This window comes from Calonectris borealis, chromosome 2, assembly GCF_964195595.1.
Source record: "Calonectris borealis chromosome 2, bCalBor7.hap1.2, whole genome shotgun sequence".
Classification (NCBI taxonomy): domain Eukaryota; kingdom Metazoa; phylum Chordata; class Aves; order Procellariiformes; family Procellariidae; genus Calonectris; species Calonectris borealis.
The window spans coordinates 143,810,255-143,818,360 of NC_134313.1; the positions used below are offsets into that span (position 1 = coordinate 143,810,255).

The 8,106-nt window shown below is 42.6% G+C and overlaps 1 protein-coding gene across 2 annotated transcripts in view; it reads right to left on the minus strand.

Moving 5' to 3' along the window:
• ASB4 (ankyrin repeat and SOCS box containing 4) overlaps nt 1-8,106 on the minus strand; it is a 29,530-nt gene that overhangs the window by 19,681 nt on the left and 1,743 nt on the right. Inside the window, exons 2-3 of one of the 2 annotated variants that reach the window (XR_012672683.1) lie at nt 4,499-4,585; nt 285-2,532 (exon numbers count right to left, since the gene is read on the minus strand). The gene's annotated coding sequence lies outside the window, so the exon portion shown is untranslated. Of the gene's footprint in view, nt 1-284; nt 2,533-4,498; nt 4,586-8,106 lie in introns of those variants that run through there. The other variant, XM_075143724.1, reaches the window with a different exon arrangement.

Here is an 8,106-nt window from a genome sequence, read left to right on the forward strand (position 1 = left end):
TCCGAAGATGGAAGTAAAAAGCAGATCAGACATACTCTAGAAATACTAATTTTTCTCCACTGAGGACAAAGTAAGCCAAATATAATCTGGTTCTGTGGGAGGATACTTTTAACAGTAAATTGTAGATGCTTTTAAAGGCAGCAATTTAACCAATATTTAGTTTAACCAGTTGATTTTTAGAATGTGTTTAGTAAAATTATGCAGAAATAAAAGTTAATTAGTAAATAAGGTATATTAGAAACTACTTTCAAATACCATGAAGAAATAGAACATTATTGCTTTTCTTTGATTATTTACATTTATTACTTATCTAACACTCAAATCAAACTTGTGATACAAAAAACTGTTGTGCTATTCATCAGAGTGCTTTTTTTTTTCTTAATCCATCCAACTGCTCATCACTGAATCAATGAAAAGTGCACTGAAGGAACTAGTCATCTTGCAAACATGCCTGATTCCTGGAGGAGAGGTCTGCAGAAGAAATCAGAGAATTGCCCTTTGGAAAAAATCTTACTACTTTTGCTTCTAAGGACATTTAATTTTGGTCTTTTTTGAAATGACAAATTTCCCAAAACTCTAATTATGTAATTTTGAATTATTTCCTTACAACTGTTATTTGTTTTTCACGTGTTAAAAACTCTGAGAAAGTTTTTACCCTCTGCAAAAAGTGAGAGTAAATAGCCAAAGTGCTCGCAATCTGATGAATTCCAGAGGAAATATGTTGGGGAAAATTTCCGTGATAACGTGCAGTTCTTTGAGGGCTGTTTTGTAACCAAAGCAGGGTGGTTCAATAAGTAAAGGCTAAACCAGGACGGAGGGGCCCAAATGTTTGGTTTTGCCCCGGTTCGGCCATTGATGCCTATGGGACCGAGTGCAGGGGAACCCTGGGGCGGGTGAGGGATGGAAGGAGGCTTGTGGCACGCAGCAATGAACCCCCTGCCCAAACTCTTCCCTCCCAGCACCCAAAGCCTACCTGAGACCAGCACCCTGGGGGACATACATGGCACTGTGTTGGCAATTTAGTGGCACCTCCACCTAAAAGTGCCCGGTGTACTCCTAGGGGAAGGAGATCAGTAGGAACGTAGTCTGGTCTTCCTGAGACAAATCCCTGAACCATCTCCATAAAGCACAAGAGACTTTTTTTAGGACTCAAAGCAAAACTAGACTCTCGACACAAAACTTCTAGGAAGCAGAAGAGCCAATAGTGCTAACAGCCAACTCAGGATGTCAGGGACAATAGGTCGCCTTTTCTGCGCTCTGGCTGAGACAGCCTAAGTGTCCATGGTTGCATCTGACCTGCTGTGCAGAGAAGCCCCTAGGCCAGCCTGATGCCAGCAGATTCATCTGAGCTTTGCAAAACACTTACTTGCATCAGTGAAAACACTTTACACAACTCTTGAAGTCCCACCTAGGCTTTAAGGAAGAGTGCTGAAAGTTTCAACTATGTGCAATTTTATCAAATTACAAAATTGTGACACTAGGTTTTAAGAAAACATTAAATCAACAACTTTTGAAGCTACTAGTATGGAAAAAAACCAAACAACACTTATACGGATAATATAATTTAAAAAATCAGAATGTACATATTAGGATGAGACCTTAGTAGTAGACCACAAGAACATTTTAACAGGTGGTACTGGAGTACTCTACAGCCTTCTGATCCTATGTAAGGTTTCTAAAAGGTGAAGGCAAACGAACTGATTTCTTGTTCATTGTGCTGAAATGTATAGGTCAAACTAATGCGGTCAAAACTTAGAATGCAACATGTTCTGCACCGTGTATACCTCCACAGAGCCATCAGAAAGTTTAAGCTTCCCTCAAAGACACTAATCAAAGATTTAAAATATAATCATTGTTCCTTTCTTATTATAATACATAAATTTGCCTTTGCTTTTAGAGTTCAAATTTATGTTCATGTTAGAACAAAAGGTGAAGCACAGAAAAAAATTCAGGCAATGTCTCCTAAAAAGTTTTTGGCAGCCAAATTCTAATAGTTGTGATACCACATAGCCCAAGCTGTCTACCTGCTGGAGGGCTGCTGGGACCAGCCACCCAGGGTACTCCAAGGAGATGAGGAGAAATATCAGTGTTTCTGGGTGTCAAGTGTGGAACACTCCACTCTGCACCTTCTAGCTCTTCTTTGTGTCTTCCTCGTGATTATATTAGGCAGAAAAGACAAAGTCTAGCTTCTTTTCTAGAAGATCCATTATGGCCTAATGGGATTCATGTGCAGCCTGCTGTTGAGCTGAATTAAGTTGAGAGTAGGGTGGATGTCCACATCTGGCAGTGCTCTGTAGCATCCCATGGGTGCCTTCTCTATCTGCCACTGGCATGCCACCTCCTCCACAAAAGCAGAGTGCCGAAGGGGTGGGTTTAGATGCTACAAAGGCTTTGGCTCCACCAAGGCCACATTCTTTGCTCCTTGGCACATGTTTGCAGAGGAGAGGCTATGATGTAGCAACACTCAATTATTTCAGTGAGTGTTGGATTAGGTCCTAGAGTCTTTTTCACATTATCTGTTTGCAGTTCATGCTTAAAAGAAAAGTAAAATAGCTTATGAATCCACATGAATTATACCTTTATATGGTTATATACTGTTGTAACAGAGTACATCCATATATATCCATATACCGTTATAACTGAATGAAAGTATTTTTAAAGCTAAATATTAAGAACATAACCACAAATAGGTAACTGTCTGTAGTTAGCTGTATAACTGCAGGAATCTTTTTACTTTTTCAGACTTACTTGAGTATAATTTAGACAGTCTTTTCTACAGGGATAGTATTGTTTTCCGTTTGCTCTTATAGCTTAAGTAAATCTTAGCTAAAAGATTTTACACTTTATTTTCATCTTCATTCCAGTGGAGGGTGGGTAATCATACTCTGTGTAGGGAATAGATGTTAGGTGCATACTCTATATTCTTTAGTTGTCTGTCCCACCCTATATACCCAAAGGATTAGATAATAGTATTTTTGCAAGTCATAACTTTATGATCATATAGTTGGTTTTCACATAATTTTACCAGAAGGGTTTGAAAATTCAGAAAACAAATCCGGACACAGACAAAACCAATCAAGCAATACCTGTGTAGAGTTTTTCCCACTGAAAGCAATGATAAGAATATGTCATTCCACTTGCTCGTGCTTAGGCTGGCTCGTGGGCTGGGTTTGCAATAACCCTGTGTGCTGGTTTTGGCTGGGATAGAGTTAATTTTCTTCATAGTAGCTGGTGTGGGGCTATGTTTTGGACTTGTGCGGAAAACAGTGTTGATAATACAGGGATGTTTTAGTTACTGCTGAGCAGGGCTTACAGAGAGTCGAGGCCTTTTCTGTTTTCACCCCACCCCACCAGCGAGCAGGCTGGGGGTGCACAAGAAGTTGGGAGGGGGCACAGCTGGGACAGCTGACCCCAGCTGACCAAAGGGATATTCCATACCATATGACATCATGCTCAGCACATCATAAAGCTGGGGGAAGAAGAAGGGAGGGGGGGACGTTCGGAGTGATGGCGTTTGTCTTCCCAAGTAACCATTAGGCGTGATGAAGCCCTGCTTTCCTGGAGATGGCTGAACACCCGCCTGCCGATGGGAAGTAGTGAATGAATTCCTTGTTTTGCTTTGCTTGCGTGCGCAGCTTTTGCTTTCCCTATTAAACTGTCTTTATCTCAACCCACGAGTTTTCTCACTTTTACTCTTCCGATTCTCTCCTCCATCCCATTGGGGAGTGAGCAGCTGTGTGGTGCTTAGTTGCTGGCTGGGGTTAAACCACGACACCAAGTCTAACTGCCAAATATGTTCTAAGACTGCAATCAAAGCTGCCAAAAAATGTGAGCGAAGTTGATTCTGTTACTTCTCACGGCCTTGGTGACTTCTTCTGTCTTGGTGTCTTGGCCTCCAGACTACTTCTCCTGCTAGGGATACTTCCCATGCTAAAGGAAACGGCTCTTAGTTGCAAGGCTGCTCTCAGGTTTGTAAACACTTTGCTCTGTACACTGGTAATAAAATGAAGAGCGTGGATGTGTGTGTTTTTATCTATATATATGATCTCCCTACCACAGCAACTCTGGCTTCTCTCTGCATCTGTGATTCCCTCGCTGGTAAGGAAGAGACTCAGTTCCCTCCCTGAGCCCCTCACAATACCCCCTGCTTCTTTCTGCGTGACTACAGCTGAACATGAAGCTGAACATGAACACACTTACATACACAGTAAGAGTGTGGCTCAGCCAGCTCAGTGCACACAGGGTGATCAGGTCAACTAGAACTACCAAACCCCCAGTGCCATCTCACGTGGAGGTGAGGAAGTTAATTTGGGTCTCTCTGCTGCTCCTCGTTGCCTGAAACCCCAAATATTCCAGCCACACATTGCATATAGTCCCAATCTGGTTGTACAGTTTCAGATTGTGGCCACTATCTCTCCAATCAAGAAGTATGAAGTGCTTTCCACAGCATTAGAATTAATCCCTCCACTAGAACAGTCTGGTTGGAAGGTCTCCTTACCTTTGTATCATGTAAGAGCCTCCATAGCCAACATCTACTCTCGTGTATTTGAAGCAACTTCAGTAACACCAGTACCAGGACTTGGAGCTGTGAGATAAGGTTAAATTAATCTTGGTGGTGTCATACTGGATTTACGCTGATGTAAATCCAAAAGTAGGCTGGGGTGTATGTGTGGGACAGTCCAGAAAATGAGAAACCAGGTGTAGGAATCATAGTTCATGAAGAAATGTGTGCTTCTGTGTTCATTCAACACTTCCATTTCCTCCTGTTTTCTTTATGCTTCATGGTGCCAACACAATTTAAGAATCCCGCATTGTATAAACAAACTTTGTATACTAAAACTCTTAATCACGCTTGTATTTTGCTGTAGCACAAAACATCATAACATAGTGTGTATAATAGTTTTTCTTATTTGTTACTGTATTAATAAGTCAAGGCTATTTCCTCCCTTTCTTTGTCTTAAAGTATTTTGAAAGCTGTTGAATTTCTAAATCTCACTTTGTATCTTTTTACTGAGGTATTGTATCCTGAAAATTCAGCTTTTGTGGTCTCTTTTCTGAGAAATTTCCCTGACACTTGCAATGCATAAATAAATAGGGGTAGCACAGGAGTAATGCTTAATTAGGCATTTCCCTTTCACTCCTTTTCTGTGTCATTGGGTTGTTCCGTTTCAGGGATAGGCTGCGATGGCATCAGTGCATCATCCCTACCACAGCAGCCAGCGGTGAGCCTCCTGTGTTGTGAAACTAATGCCACAATTGAAAATCAGTGTTGGATGCCTGCTTGTAAGGTTGCGTTGGACTGCACTTCACCACCTACCCCAGAACACAACCATGCGCAACGCTTTGCCTGATACATGCACCAATGCTCACACCAGTGTAGCAAGAGTCTTTGGCAGTGGTTAATATTTGACAGTGGTTCAAATCTCAGTGTTCAGGACACTGTCCTGACCTTTTTTTTTTATCTGCAAGGGCATGAAAGTAGTGCACATAGACTGGGCTGAGACTCGGAGCAATTGCTGTGTATCGCCTGAGAGTCCTACTGTACAGAAGGGTGATGATGACAGGAACATGGCTCTCCTTTACTTGTGTTTGAAGTCAGGAGCCTCCTTCATTTCATACACAGCTTTAATCTTCCAAAAGATTAAAGCTGCCCTCTCCCTCCTTTGCACAACCATTATCAGTCATGGTGTTTGAAAAGCTTGCTGCCAAGATAGCAGAATTTCACCTGCAAGGCTTAAGCATTGTATTGCCAAGGCACATTACTGGCTCAGCATGCTTCTGCCTGGAAAAAGACAGCGTTACTTGTTTTATGCTTGTGACAAGGCTGAGCCATGGCAGTGCAGTCAAAGCCATCAGTAATATTCTGCACACCCAGCACAATGTCAGCAGCAAACGGCAGATTGCCTGGGACGACCTCTCTGACTTTCGATTTAGCCTGGCATCTCTCCAGTTTAGCAATTCTGCCACCTATAAAATAATTAAAGCAGCTCCCTTCGCTGCTGCTTCCAGATGCAGCAAGAAGCACTGCTGCATAGGAGACAGTAAAAAAGAGTTGGGCTGGGACATAGCCTTGCTTGGGGTTGTTTTTGACAGTGACATGTTCTGAGAATCTTTGCACTACCTCACACCACCATGAAATAAGCAAAGTATGCTTACAAACTTGTTTGGACATCCAACTTTATGCAGATACCTCTGGGCTGCTTGTGGCTGACAGTTCTGGAGTCTTTGGTTAGCTCCGCAAAGGCCAGGCACAGACATTTGCTCGCTTTGAAGTAGGACAAGGCTGAAAGCCAGATTGTTTCGGCAAGACCTTTTTCTACACCCTCACCAACAAATCCACTGATGTCATTTTGACACGAATTTTTCTCAGCAGTTGGGAAAATCAATATACCTTGGTGTCACTGCGGGAATGTTTTTACCTTTTTCTTTGTAAAAGGCACTATGCATCCGTATTCTTGAACCCCTTGAGGGGTTCTTTATTAGGTTCTCTTTATTAGGTCATTATGGTGAACTCCAGTTTTCTAACTAGTTGGTGACACTGTATTCATGTATAGTGGCAGTGTGTGAGCAGGGACTTTGCCTTGCCCCGTGACAGCTGCTCAGCAGCTGTAGGAATCTCTGCTCCCTGCTTTCGAATGGGGAGCTGAGAGGTGGTTTTTAACTCTAGCAGAGCTGAAGCATGCAGTGTTTAAGAAATTGCTGAGGTCTTCAAGCAAGCCATCTGCAATTTCGCTTTGATCAGCTAACAGGGTTAAAGTGCTTTTAGGCCACAGCCTTTGTAGAGAATCTTGTAATTTCTATGATCGGCAGCTTTTGAAGCTTTTTCCCTTACCTTTCAGTATGCTTTGCTTGTGATTTCTGCCTGGTTTTGTGGTAAGCAGCTTTCTTGCCTGCCAGTTTTTATTTTTACCTGAAGCTGGTGCAGCACCTGCATGTCAGCAGCAATCTGATGGATGTGCCCTTTTCATTAACCCACTCCTAAGATCTGCATTCGGCAAAACCGATGAGTTTGGTTTAAGATCTCATTAGTTTCTCTCTGAAACTTTCCACACTGTGTTGACATCTTCTGCTTGTTTCTACAGTTAAAAGATAGCAACATCGAGGTTGGGCTCTAGTTCCTTCCTCTTGTCTGCCTTGTCTTCATGCCCTCATGTCCTCTTCTGAATTTGATTCAGTGTTTGCAAAGCAGCTGCGGGTCAATGAGCGCTGTCTGACTCCTCGCTAGTTGTCGATCAGATTTGCCCTCAATGCCCTCCACAGCCTGGGTCCCTCATAGCCCTCCACAATCTGAAGGGTCTAGTTAATACTACCATGTCTGCATTGTAGACTTCTGTATTTAGTCAGATCAGCCCCCCAAAAGTGCTCTAGAATAATATTATGACCTTTAATCTTTAGTATAATCCATTGTAAATCATTTGGCAATGCAGATATTGGTGAATTTACTTCAGATTAATGTCAGTACAAGACAGAGCAAAATCTGGATAAAAAGAGAGTTTCAGCTTTTTTAAAGTTTGTTTGGTAAAACACATTGTGTTTCATTAATGACACTTCCTCCACTCCCAGGCTTCGTACATATCCCTCTACAGCTGATTACGTGCACACAACCCATTCCTGCTTTTAGTCATTATATTACGTGTCAGGAGGTCACTCCCAGGTTTCTCCCGAGTGCCCCAAAGGCAAAGAGCTCAGGGGAATTTGTGACAGACCAAAGAGCAGCCATGTGTTTTCTAGCATTGCTGCAGCCACTGGGCCAGCCGGTGGGGTGCTGGGGAGGAGAAGCCGCAGCAGATGCTGACAATGCCAACGGGCAGACCCCAGGCTGGCTGGGATCGTGCTGAGGAGGTAAGCTGCTGGCTCTTTCTTCAGTCAAGGGTGACTTGATGAGCAGCAATTTCAAGGGAGATTCACTCCATCTACCTTCAGGCATCTACAGAGCAGATTTCTGCACTTGAATTAGTCAGTGTAGTCACCTTTTCCAATGAATGCAGAGAAATGGCCACTTCTTAGGGAAGACTTCTTGATCTATTTTAGACACCTTTCATATGAATTGCTACCTCAAAGTAACTCTTTTCCTGCCCTGAACATATATATATATATAGGTGTTAT